General features: G+C 41.6%; 1 non-coding gene across 1 annotated transcript; it reads right to left on the bottom strand.

Annotated features, from left to right (window-relative positions):
- Nucleotides 1-7,102: 7,102 nt before the first annotated feature.
- LOC131305760 (small nucleolar RNA R71) lies at nt 7,103-7,209 on the bottom strand. Its single transcript, XR_009193321.1, has one exon. It is a non-coding gene; the product is annotated as a small nucleolar RNA R71 (small nucleolar RNA).
- Nucleotides 7,210-14,362: the final 7,153 nt, after the last annotated feature.

The raw sequence follows: 14,362 nt of genomic DNA, 5'->3' as shown, positions 1-14,362 counted from the left end.
GAGTTAAATAATCACCCCAGCCTTATTACTGTTAGATTTCTCATCTTCATTGGAATTAGGTTGCATATTGTGGTCCTCAAATGTAGCAATTACCATAGCTCCATTGATGGTATTCCGGTTTTCTACCGAAATTGTCTACCCAATAACTGATTCAGTTGCCTCAACATCTTGACTGTGAAAACCAGTATCCACCTCATGCCATTGTCCACACATGTTTCTCTATTCGAACAAAGTTCTACGTCATCATCTTCTTCTTTAACATTCTCCTGCACAGAGATTTCTGAATCGGCATCCATACTGACCATAAAAGCTGCATTAACATCTTCACTGTCACTTAGTATTTGATTTTGGCCCTTCGGTTTTTGGTTTTCTTAGTCACCTTCTTCTCCTGTGATGAATATGCAGGAGTTATTTCCACAATTTTCGAAGTGTAGGCATTCCCCTTAACCTTCAACTTTTCTGTCTCATTAATACGTGCTCAGGTATTATAAACATGCTTACTTCATCGTAGGCAATCCTCCTAGACATGATTTCATCAAGTTTGCCAACTTCACCCCATAGACTACGGATACTCAGAAAAGTTTGGCAATGCCAAGCATTTAGAGGTACCCCGAAGCAAGAAATCCAACTCCGTCTAAACAGCCTAGTCATCTGCTTATTTCATATTTAACCTGACGAGAACTGTAAAGATCAGCACTTTTTGTTCTCAGCCAAAAAGGACTCCATATATTCTTTCGACTCCATAGTGAATAGAATGTCACAACCACCCACGGATCTTGTTGGATTCATCTACACCACAATATTGGATAACTTTGCCAACTGCACTCGCTTCCAACCACCTCACTCCAATCCATTTAGATCCAATCATCTAGGGTCTGTAGCTAACCTCACCTTAAACAATGTTTGTAAAAGTTCCATCGCTTTGTCCGTTTATCAGAGGTGATTTGTTTGATTTGTTAGAAAAAGGAAATCTTGCACGTGTCACCGTCTACCTTAAAAATTCCTTTTTAGAAGTCCCTGAACCTGTTGAATAGCCATTTGAGCCTTGTCCGTGCTCCCAAACCTAACGAAACCAAACTTCATATTGAATCTGGGACTTCTTTGTTTGGTATGAAGGCATCACTCACCAACCAAATCCTCTAAATTATTGACGAAGCCACTCAACATCCCTCTTGTGGGGCTCCGATCAAGATGGTTCGCTCCTTTGGATCTAGATTTTGAGACTTGTTCCTAGCCTTATCCTTGCCCTGCAAAATGAAGTACGACTAAAGACCACACTGGAGGCTTTCCGGAATGGCCCTCCGGTGCAAGAATCAGTACACTTGCAGAGAGAAGTGAAGAAACAAGAACTAGGATTTTAGGGGGTTTTCTTGTACGTACCTTTTCCAATGAGGCATAATGGGATATTTATAGAGAACCCCAAAGCTTGGTCTCCAAGATTGCATCAATGCTCAACACGCGTCGACTGATGTCACCCTTGCGTCACATTTAGGGTTTTGCAACCGTTTGTAGGATGAGCTGTCACCTTCACGTGCCCCTATCCTTGTCTTGATAACCGCTCCAATGACGTCACGAACGTCACCACGGCCAAGGTTGCTGTTCCCACGCGGGTAAACTGGAGTGATGGCCACGCTCGTTTAGTACTGAGCGTGGTGTGTGACCGTCAGAGGGTCTTTGACCGAATATGTTTCCCGTCCGTAAAGGGGACCGGAGACCGAGCCGACTAAACGAATCGTAGTTGACAGAACCATCAGCTATGAGACCGTCGGCATGCCAAATGTCAAAGGTAAAATGTCATGGGCTAAATTGGACCACAGGATCATATCCGGAACGGCACGAGCAATCTCGCTCGGCCTGCTACACTTCTCATTCTCAATTGCTTACTTTTCCACATAAACAGTGGCTACATTGCAGTTTACAAGCCTATCCCCTCCTGCATCTGCAGATCTTCTGTGTGTGTGGTGATTATCGTAGGTAGTGTTTCTGGGGAGCTCTCATCTTTCCATTCTTTTCTCCAGCCTATACAGTGCATATACTAAAACCATTTAGTATGTGCACATACGACAACCAATCTGCTGGCCTGTATAGTGCATATATACTTATAGGATGTAGTTGTTCTCTCCACCTATCTTCTGTTGGTGGTATTTTCATATTTTGCATACGTAGGCATTCCTAATCTTATCCTAGCATCGTATTCTTCACAACACTCATTTTTACTCATGTATTGTTTATTAGTTGCCTAATATTATGTGCTAGTATAAAGCATTGCTGGCCTTAAAGTTCTACTAGGTCACATAATATGCCTGAAGCATTCCTCCATTAAACTTGTGCACTTTGGGGTGGATATTTATTTTATTGAGATATAAAATGTCCTTACCAGCCAAAGGCTTCAGGTTTGTGAGAGATTTTTTTGAATTGTGTAGATGAGCATTGGGTTTTTCCCCGTAGTGTAATGTAGCTATGTGGTGGTTCAAAATTTCTGATCCTTTTGTTTTAGCTTTTCCCTTGTCTTCTTGAATGATGCAGTGCATGAGCGAGGATGGAGCTAAGAAGTCGCACTGTGATTGGTATCGGAACGATTGCCCCGAATTTAAATTGGCTCGTCAAGGATGCAGTGGAGTTGTCGACAGAAATATATAAATTATGTCTCTGTTCAGAGACTGAACGGAGACATCAAATATTGAGTTAGAACAATGTTTTATTCTTAAGTAGCTTTGCAAGTCTAAATCTAGTGACATTTCTATGGGACACGTTTGGCTTCTGTACCTTTTTCGATACAACGTTTTATTCTGTGTAGCTTTACATTTACTATCTATTTGCAGTATCTTATGGTCAATTGGTCATCCAAAATCATGTACTCCCTCCGTCCCTTATTTATAGTTCGGTATTCCATTTTGGGCTGTCCCTTAATAAGTGTCCATTTTATAAAGTTAGTGGGTAAAAGTTGGTGAATTATCTATTTTGTCCCTAAAAGTAGATTCCATTTTAAAAAGTAAGTGAGTAAAAGTGTAATGATGATGGATAAGTAGGGAAAGTGGAGGAAAAAGTTGATGTGAAAAATATAATGATGATGGCTTTTTAATAAGTTGAAATTACGAAGCAGGACACTTAAAAGGGGACGGTGAGAGTAATGCTTAAGAGAACCAAATATGCCATTGTCAAATAATTGTAAACTTGTGAGATGATTAGTGTTATGTAGAAAAACTACTGTACATTTCAAGTTACCTGTTCTTGCATCCTCTAGGGATTTGACGAAAGTCACGAAATCTATCAGACCCCACAAGAAAAGCAACTTCAACGGGCAACACCCGAGCTTGGCTGTTGCAAAAGAATCAATAATACTACGGACACGCTTACCGGTCACTCCTCGACCACTCTTTTTTTGCATATGTGTGTGGTTCATCCCTCAATTAAATGTGTAGAGTTGACACATATGTAAGATCGGTAGGAATGTATGTAGCATTGCTCAGAAAGAACCACTTGGATAAAAAAGAGTTGTTGGGAGCCAACCCATTTTAGGACAAGTTTCTCATTTTTGCAACAACAATAGCTAGCACACCCATTTTTCAGAGAATTCTAAGTCTTCCATCGGTGTTGAAAACAACATGATCAATACATCCAAAGTACAAAGAAGTTGTAATTTAGGAAGGTAACAAGGTCAAATATGTGTATTTCACATTTATCAAAAAAAAATGTGGAATTTCACTTGTTCTGTTAAGGCCGTTTGCAGACAAGGGGGTACTTGTAATTTCCAAGATTTCAGCTAGGACGCGACTGTATTTGACAAAAACCTTGGGGGTGGTTTTGGTAATTTACAAAAGAAAATTTAAGAACATATTCACTCCGCTTGGTTCTTATTTTTTAGAGTAACTTTTTACTCTTTGCACAATTTCTAATAAATCTCTCTCTATCTCTCTCCACTCATTATCACTCATTATATCAAAAATAATTTTCTAAAATGTAAACCAAACAAAGTGATTGTCATACTGATATAGAACGAAGAAGTTTCTTATCTATTTCTTTCAAAAATGATACCCACATAACAATTCAAACACAACATTAAATACAACTTCTCACATACATGTGAGCTCCACACAAACTACTAATGCTGATGTCATGTAAGACCAATCTATGTCGACGCAACAATGCTATTCACACAATAATCTAAACATAACAACTTACACAATCTCTTACATACATGTGGGATCCATACATAGTAGTTTGTAAAGGCCTAAACGAAGGAATTAGGCCGAAAAGCACCATCGATCATTAACTTAGGGTTAATGAGTATTGACCGGAGCGCGAAAATAAGTCAGCCCACCAAGTTTGGGCCTATTCCGAGCTTGTCCAAATTTAGCCAATTTGGGTAATCTGAAATTAAACAACATTTGGACTTTCAGGGCTTAGCTTGGTCCAGCTGATTATGGAATTGGGCCTCCACATATTTTACATCATAATCGGAAGTTGATAGATATATCAAAATTTGGATTTTGGTTTATAAAATGGACATCTAATTTTTGTCAATAATAATAAAGATAAACTATCTATTTTATAAAAAAAAAAATCAATTTTTTGATACTCCTATCAATGTCTGATCAAGTTTATTTTTTGCATGAACACACTACTATATGAGATTTACAAGATAACTGATTCAGATCAACAATAAATACACGATATGACTAAAAAAGTTGGTGGTAAAAAAGTGAGATTTTCACCGTCATCTCGCATATAAAAATGGAATGAAAACCACCGGGAACTAACCAAAGTAGGAATAGATTCTTCTCTCTCCCCACTACTTCTTCTCCTTCTCTCTCTCACCTCTCCATTTACGCTTGACTGTGCTCCAGTTCAGTCTCTTGCTCTGTTCCTCTAGCTTTAAAAGGGCCTTCTCCTCCATCCACTGAAGCTCTCCTCCTTCGGAATAGGCTTATCCCTTTCCGTTTTGTCACTCTTGCATGCATATTCGTCCGTTTTTGTTTGATATTACGCGCAAGGGTGTTTTTTGTTGTTCGACAGATAATTGGTGTAATTATGGGTTTTTCCGCGGCTTCCAATAATCCTCGGAGGAGTCCGGATGTGCTAGATGTTCTTGAGGAACCTCAAGAGGTCATTTCGAGTTCCAAACAAAGTGTCCAAGGCAATGGAGGAAGACTTGGAGCAGACCGTGGACCAAAAGCATGCAGCAGAGAGGCTGCCAAGTCCAGAGAGCACCGGGATCGATCCCCCTCTGACCAGGGATCGATCCCCGAATCCAGCAGCCAAATCCAGTGCCTCAGGGATCGATCGCCCTCTTGTCAGGGATCGATCCCTCACTCCTGCGCGGGCATTTTAATGGCATTTTTGTAAATCTTTTGTAAATGGGGTATATATACCAACTTTAGTCCGAATGTAGGGCACTTTTACTTTTTGCACTTTCTCTCTCTACCTCTATTAATGGAGCTCCATCCTCTCACCTCATTCATGTCTTAAGGAGTGATTTTAAGTACGATCCGTTCAATTTCGAAGCATTTCGCCTTCATTAAAGTTGTAAGGAATTCTCTCCTCTTCAAGGATCTTGTATTTATTTCAAGTTTAATCAATGTTTAGTATTTCCTTTATGTTTATCCTTGTTCATTTCGTTTCTCCTTTGAATATGAGTGAGTAGTATAGTGGGGCTAGGTTGCAGGATGGTTAACATCCCGTAACTGAGGGTGTGGCTGATTCTTCTCTTATAAAATTTCGTTTTCTAGTTTAAACATGACCAAGGACCAATTTTATGTATCAAAACTTAGAGGTGTTAATCTCCTTGATCAAATGTAGGCAAGGGCTAAGCAATTTGCCACATTTGATGCTTTGAGCTATGTCCCTCTTCGTGTTTGTCAAGCTGGACCAAAAGAGTCTTAGCCATGTTTAACTCCTTTGTTCAAAAGAGAAGAATTGAGTTTATCCTTGCATTATGGGTGTTAGTTATCCCTAAACCTAGCCTTTAGTTTGGCCTCCAGTTAAAAAGCCGTAGTTAGGTTAAGTAGCCAGTTAACTAAATTTCTCAGTTGGCCGTCTCAACGCCGAAGTTTGGTTGGCGGTCCTAACGCTAAAACATCTACGCAAGCTAATCTCTAAAACAAAGTATGGATGTGCTCCCTGTGGATTCGATCCTGGAATTCCGGGTATTATCATGCTTTCAACCGACCTAGCCCTACGCTTGGGGTGTTCTTATTCTAACACACATTATGGTCGCAAGCATTTTTGGCGCCGTTGTCGGGGAGCGCTTTCTTTTATAGCTTATTTTGGAGGTTCGCCAGCCCATTGTAAGTATCTCATTAATTTTTACTTTGCGTGATTTGTACTTAATCTAGCGGATACCTCTAACTTGAGTTTCTCAAACGTGAGGTTTAACGAAGCTAGAGTAAGTACAGATTACCTTTTTCTTTCATTGTCTTTTCTTATCGAGGCGGCGGCATAGCCCCTCGGAGCTGTTGTTAGGAGGTGGCGGCATAGCCCTCTTGTCTGTTTACTTTATCCTTGTTGTCCATGAATTCTCGAGAAAGTTTATTTTTTTTAAAGTGTATGCGTGGTGGTCATCGTGGTGCCTTTCGGTGCCCGAATTCTAAAAGACTTCACAGATCTTTTCTCCTCCTCGACCCAAAACTCCTCGTCGGGTTCGAGCAAGGGCACCACCACCCCAAAGAACTCCTTTTTCTATAAGAACTCCTCATCGAGAATGAATGGCTGGAAACGGTGAAGGCGAGATGTTGCCGGTTGTACCCGAAAGGACTATGAGCGACTATCTAAATCCGGCCCGTACTACTCCGCGGCCCATTATAGTCATTCCCGCCGCAACCGAGGCGAATACTTTCACCGTTAAAATGCATCACATTAACATGATGCCATCTTTTTATGGAAAAGATAAAGAATGCCCGTACACTCATATGCGGGCATTCGAGGAATTGGTTTCCACAATAGTGTCCACGCCGGCACAGCTTGAATCCGCAAAGTCTTCCCATTTTCCGTGAAAGACAAAGCCAAGATTTGGTTGAATAACATGAGGCCCCAATTCTTGGCAAATTGGGCGGATTTGTCAAAAGCTTTTTACATGAAATTTTTTCCCCCACATCTCACAAAGGAACTCATGAATCAAATTCAAACTTTTAAACAAAGAGAGGGGGAATCTTTTTATCAATATTGGGAGAGATACAATGATTTGCTTAACTCCATCCCACATCATGGCTTACCGATTTTTCAAAGAGTCGAGTATTTGTTAAGGGATGCTTTCCAAGCACTCGACTTCTTATAGATAGCATGTGTGTGGGTGGAGTCATGGCTAAAACACCTGATGCGGCGTGACACTATTTTGAGGAGTTATCTGAAAAAACTCAAAGCTGGGATTGCTTAGACCCTTCTGAAAAGAACGTGGTTAATCCGATTCCGAGCAATTCCAGTAAATTTCAATTGAATGAGCAAAATGAGTTAGCTCATAAGGTCGCCCAGCTTTCCCGCCAAATTGAAACTTTACAACTCAACAAAGTTGCTGGGATGGCCTCTGTGGCCAAGGCGGAGGAAATTTGTGTGTTGTGTGAAATTGCAGGTCATGCTACGGGAGATTGCCAAATGCTCCCTGTCATTAAGGATATTCTTCAAGGAACCGGGCAAGCGGAGGTCAATGTCATTAATCAACGGTTTGACCCGTATTCTCAAACTTTCAATCTGAGGTGGAAGATGCATCCTAATTTCTGGTGGAGCGATTCTCAACCTCCCGGACCTCTACAAGTTCCACCACCACAACGACACCAAGCTTTTCGGCCTCCTCAATCTCAAGGAGTGTCGAGATTCTCTTAACATCAACAACCTCCGGGATTTGCACCTCCCGGACCTCCTCAAGGGCCAAATCAATTCCAACCTCAAAAGCGATCAATGGAGGATATTATGTCATCTTTCATGCAAAGCCAAACGTCCCTCAATGAGCAAACCACTCAAACGCTCGGGGAGATCAAAATCAAATGGCAAAGTTGACCAATACAGTGGGGATGCTCCAACAAGAAAAAGGGAAACTTCCGACTCAACCCCAAGTGAATCCGCAAGGAACCATGTGGCGAGCTCTTCGGTGCTTAGTCCCGAGCAAGCCAAGTCTATTACAACATTGTGGAGTGGCAAGGAGATTGATAAGGTCATTCCTCCAAAGTCTATCAAGTCACGGGTTACACCAAGTGTCTTGCAAGCTCCGGATCCTCCTATTGACTCACCAACCTTGGAGCCCTCTCCCGTTGGTGAACATCCGGAAAAATCTCAAGCAGAAGAGCCGAAGGCCCCCATCTTCCAAATTTCGGCCCCTTTTCCCCAAAGATTGAAGGCGCCGGCCCATGCCAATACCAACTTCGAGATCTATGAGCTTTTCAAGCAAGTGAGAATCAATATCCCGTTGGTGGATGCCGTCAAGCAAATTCTCACTTATGCCAACTTTCTCAAAGACTTATGCACTCAAAAGCGTAAGTTGAATATTCAAAGGAAGGTTTTCTTGACGGAACAAGTGAGCTCTATTATTCAAACCAACGTGGTTCCTAAGTATAAAGATCCGGGTTGTCCAACCATCTCCATCACCATTGGCGATAAGAAGATTGAGAAAGCCCTCCTCGATTTGGGGGCTAGTGTGAATTTGCTTCCGTATTCTGTTTATGAACAACTTGGATTGGGGGAGATGAGGCCAACACCAGTGACACTTCAATTGGCCGATAGAAGCATTCGTTCGAGTTCCACGAGGAATGGTGGAAGATGTACTTGTGCAAGTAGACAATTTTATCTATCCCGTGGATTTCGTCGTATTGGATACTTGCCCGGTACCTACCTCACAAGCATCAACGTCAACTTCGGTCATTCTTGGGAGTCCATTCCTAGCCACAGTTGATGCCGTTATCCATTGCCGTAGTGGTTTGCTTAACCTTACCTTTGGTAACATGAAAATGGAGGTGAATGTGTTCAATATTAGGAGCCAAATGGGGGACGATGAGTGCATCCATAAAGTCAATCTTATCGATTCTTTGGTCCAAGAGCATGTGGACACTATTTTGTACAAGGACCCATTGGAAGTATGTCTTACCACCGAAGAGGCGACATTTCTAGACTCACCGGAGGTGGAGTATTTGTGTTCTTTGCTTGACATTGAAGATGTTTGTGGGACGGACGTATGGTCTCCGAAATTTGAAGAGTTGCCTCCTCTTGAGTGCAAGACCGTTCCCTCGAGCATTCAACCACCAAGCTTGAGTTGAAGGTCCTTCCGGAAACATTGAAATATGCCTTTTTAGGCGAGAATGAAACCTATCCGGTAGTGATCTCCTCCTCTCTCAACGGCTCGCAAGAATCCCAACTCCTTGAAATTTTAAAGCGGCATACCAAAGCCATTGGTTGGTCTATCGCGGATATTAAAGGGATAGATGCTTCAATTTGTTCCCACCACATTGCCCTCGAAGATGATGTCAAACCTTCTTGCCAACCCCAACGCCGGTTGAATCCTATAATGAAAGATGTGGTAAAGGCGGAGGTTTTGAAACTCTTGAATGTGAGAATTATTTATCCTATTGCCGACAGTAAGTGGGTTAGCCCCATTCAAGTAGTTCCCAAGAAATCCGGTGTCACAGTGGTACCCAACGCCAACAATGAATTGGTCCCTACTCGAGTCATTACCGGATGGCGTGTGTGCATCGATTATTGGAAGCTTAATGCTAGCACCCGGAAGGACCATTTCGCACTTCCTTTCATTGATCAAATTTTGGAGCGGGTGGCGGGACATGCTTATTATTGCTTTCTAGACGGATATTTGGGGTACAATCAGATTGAGGTCGCCTTACCCGATCAAGAGAAAATGACGTTCACTTGTCCATTTGGGACGTTTGCTTATCGACGCATGCCATTCGGCTTGTGTAATGCACCCGGAACCTTCTCATGGTGTATGATGGGCATATTTAGCGATATGATTGAGAAGATCGTCGAGGTATTTATGGATGATTTCTCAGTGTTCGGTGATTCATTTGACGCTTGCTTGGAAAATTTAGAGAAGGTTTTGGCGAGGTGTGAGGAGAAAAACTTGGTGCTCAATTGGGAGAAATGCCATTTCATGGTAACTCATGGTATCGTTTTGGGCCACATTGTATCATCAAAGGGGATCGAAGTCGACAAGGCCAAGATTGATCTTATTGCCACCCTCCTGACCCCTAAATGTGTCAAGGACGTCCGCTCTTTTCTCGGTCATGCCGGTTTCTACCGGCGCTTTATCAAAGACTTCAGTGCAATATCTCGACCATTGTGCCATCTCCTTTCCAAGGACACCCATTTGAGTGGACTCCGGCCTATGAGGAGGCATTTAAAAAGTTGAAGTCCAGCCTCACTTCTCCTCTCATTGTGCAAACACCGGATTGAAATTTGCCATTTGAACTCATGTGCGACGCTAGTGATTATGCGGTTGGGGCGGTTCTCGGGCAAAGAAAGGACAAAAATCCGTACGTCATATATTATGCAAGCAAGACTCTAAATGAAGCTCAAATGAATTACTACACCACGGAAAAAGAGTTGCTTGCCATCGTCTTTGCCTTAGACAAATTCCGGTCATATTTGGTGGGGTCCCCTATTATTGTCTACACCGATCATGCCGCTTTGAAGTACCTTTTCACGAAGCAAGATACGAAAGCACGTCTCATTCGATGGATCTTATTGCTCCAAGAGTTCAATATCACGATCAAGGATAAGAAGGGGGTTGAGAACGTGGTGGCGGATCATTTGTCCCATCTTGAGTTCAAGGATCAATTCTCTAAGCTCCCAATTGTTGACTCATTTCCGGATGAACAACTTTTTGCCATTTCAAGTTGCCCGTGGTACGCTGACATCGTCAACTATCTTGTCACCGGGTGAATTCCAGACCATTGGACCCCACAAGACCGGAGGCTTTTTCTTAGTGAGGTGAAAAGATTCTTCTTTGATGATCCTTATCTTTTCAAATATTGTTCGGACCAAATTATCCGGCGGTGTGTGCCCGATGACGATCAACGGGAGATTCTCTCATTTTGCCATACCGAGGCATGTGGTGGCCATTTCTCTCATAAAAAGACCACCGCCAAAATTCTCCAATGTGGATTCTGTTGGCCAAATCTTCACAAGGATGCTTATGCATTTTGCCGGGCTTGTGAGCAATGCCAAAAACTAGGTGCGGTGACTTGGAGGAACATGATGCCCCTCACCAATATCCTAGTCGTGGAAGTGTTTGATTGTTGGGGAATTGACTTTATGGGCCCAAATTCTTATGGGTTCTTTTATATTCTCTTGGCGGTGGACTACGTGTCCAAATGGGTTAAAGCCGCGGCTACACGCACCAACGATCACGCAGTGGTGCTTGATTTTCTCAAGGAGCATATTTTGTCACGGTTCAGAACGCCCCGGGCCATTATAAGCGATCAACCAAGTTGGGGGGTGTGATAAGCCTTGAATAGTGTAAATTGATAGGCTTTTCCCCTTCCGTTTTGTCACTCTTGCATGCATATTCGTCCGTTTTTGTTTGATATTACGCGCAAGGGTGTTTTTTGTTGTTCGACAGATAATTGGTGTAATTATGGATTTTTTCGCGGCTTCCAATAATCTCCGGAGGAGTCCGGATGTGCTAGATGTTCTTGAGGAGCCTCAAGAGGTCATTTCGAGTTCCAAACAAAGTGTCCAAGGTAATGGAGGAAGACTTGGAGCAGCCCGTGGACCAAAAGCATGCACAAAGAGGCTGCCAAGTCCAGAGAGCACCGGGATCAATCCCCCTTTGACCAGGGATCGATCCCCCAATCCAGCAGCCAAATCCAGTGCCTCAGGGATCGATCCCCCTCTTGTCAGGGATCGATCCCTCACTCCTGCGCGGGCATTTTAATGGCATTTTTGTAAATCTTTTGTAAATGGGGTATATATACCAACTTTAGTCCGAATGTAGGGCACTTTTACTTTTTGCACTTTCTCTCTCTACCTCCATTAATGGAGCTCCATCCTCTCACCTCATTCATGTCTTAAGGAGTGATTTTAAGTAAAATCCGTTCAATTTCGAAGCATTTTGCCTTCATTAAAGTTGTAAGGAATTCCCTCCTCTTCAAGGATCTTGTATTTATTTCAAGTTTAATCAATGTTTAGTATTTCCTTTATGTTCATCCTTGTTCATTTTGTTTCTCCTTTGAATATGAGTGAGTAGTGTAGTGGGGCTAGGTTGCAGGATGGTTAACATCCCGTAACTGAGGGTGTGGCTGAATCTTCTCTTATAAAATTTCGTTTTCTAATTTAAACATGACCAAGGACCAATTTTATGTATCAAAACTTAGAGGTGTTAATCTCCTTGATCAAATGTAGGCAAGGGCTAAGCAATTTGCCACATTTGATGCTTTGAGCTATGTCCCTCTTCGTGTTTGTCAAGCTGGACCAAAAGAGTCTTAGCCATGTTTAACTCCTTTGTTCAAAAGAGAAGAATTGAGCTTATCCTTGTGTTATGGGTGTTAGTTATCCCTAAACCTAGCCTTTAGTTTGGCCTCCAGTTAAAAAGCCGTAGTTATGTTAAGTAGCCAGTTAACTAAATTTCTCAGTTGGCCGTCTGATAAGTGCCAAAATATACATATTTTGGCCCTCCAAACTACATTTGTTATTCATTTATTTTTGTTAATTAATATTTATTGTGTTCTTTTGTTGTTTATAGATTGTTCGAGCTCGTTGTTCGAGATTTTGGATTAAAGCGGAAGATGCAAGAAACTTGGGATCAAAATGCAAAGTGTTTAAAGATGGATTATTGATTTGTTATTTCATGAAGTCCAAGGGTCTTTGTGTGATTTAACTTGCCAATTCATATAAAAGTTTAAAAAACCTACTGAAGTCGGCAGCAGCTTTTGGAAAAAGGTCTTGACTGCGGCAGCTTTTGAAAGAAAAAGGGGATCGGGGGCTACCATCACTTTTTCCCTCGAACGAAATAGAGAACGGAGGCTGCGATACTTTTGATTCCAATAGTTTTTCTTCTGAGATTTCTTCCTTCCAAGTTTACAAGTTTTGTTCAACTACTTGTATTTCGGTAATTCGTTTTAATTTATGTTCTTTATTAAAGTTATTCGTTTGTATTTGTTTAGTATTGATCTCTCGTTTATTTTTCATCTCAAGTAATATAAGCATGTTTCAAGTTAGGGTTTATTGTGTTTCTTGTTCAATGATTAGTGAGTAGTCGTTTAGGTAGGGTCGCGGGATGATTAGCACATCGTGGCTAGTCCGGGCACTGCTCTTATTTTCGAACAATGAAAAAATGATTTTAGATTGGAAAATACTTCCCGCGGACGAACCCGGGCATCGTCGGAGCTCATGTGAACGGGAGAATGGGGGTCCAAAACTCATTCTTCGCTGCGCATGGGTATACGGCGACCATAGGGTGTCGCATCTTGCGGGGTATCTTGTTCAATCTAAAATTAAACGTTTTTAAGAACTTCAAACAGAGCAGGTTAATCCGAACTAGTTACAAGTGCTATGAACCCTACGACCATACCTTCTTTTAATTATTTGAAAAGTTCAATCAATTAGTAGGTTTTAGTTAATCTCAATCAATCGTCAAAGGGTGGCTACCTAAGAGCCCGTTTAAATTCTAACAACCCGAGTTTTTAGTCAGCACACATCACCGTCTTTGTGGATTCGACTCCGGTCTTACCGGATATTGTGCTACGTCGGTCTCAGCCTTACGCTTGGGGCAACCCATTATTTTAGGTCTAGAAATCGGTCAAGCATTTTTGGCGCCGTTGCCGGGGACGGTAACGTGTGTTAAAGAATTCGGGTTGTTATTTTTTATTTGTTTTCTTTTTAGTTTTTTATTTTTTATTTTTTATTTTTTATTTTTAATTGTTGAAAAGCAAAAAAAATAATGGCCCATTTTGCAAGGTGGTATGGAGGTTATACAAACCAATTTGATTATTCAGTGTCACTGCCTATATTTTATAGTTTGGCCTCAGAAAATTCTTTTTCGCATATTCATGACCTTGAGGAAGCTTTTGCTAACAATGAAGTGGCTATGTTACATGTATTCCCAGCATCTTTGCGTGATAGTGCTCTAGATTGGTTTGATTGTTTGAGTCCAAAATTGACATGGGGTGAGATTGTAATACAATTTTTCAATCATTTCAATCCCTCATATGAGACTCATATGCTTTTACAAGAACTATCAGATTTCTCTCAACATAATGATGAGTCTTTGTCACAGTATTGGGAGCGATTTAAATTTGTTATATTCTCTTGGTCGAGTTTTAATTGTGAACTTGGCAGTCTTCTGGTTATCTTTTGTCGTGGTTTAAACCTTAAGCCATGCGAGGTGGATTTTAGTTCCACTGACGAATTCCTGGATAAAAACCCTGAA

This window comes from Rhododendron vialii, chromosome 10a (assembly GCF_030253575.1).
Source record: "Rhododendron vialii isolate Sample 1 chromosome 10a, ASM3025357v1".
In the NCBI taxonomy this organism is placed as follows: Eukaryota; Viridiplantae; Streptophyta; class Magnoliopsida; order Ericales; family Ericaceae; genus Rhododendron; species Rhododendron vialii.
The sequence above is the reverse complement of the archived record's forward strand: the minus strand, read 5'-3'. Positions and strand labels throughout refer to the sequence as shown.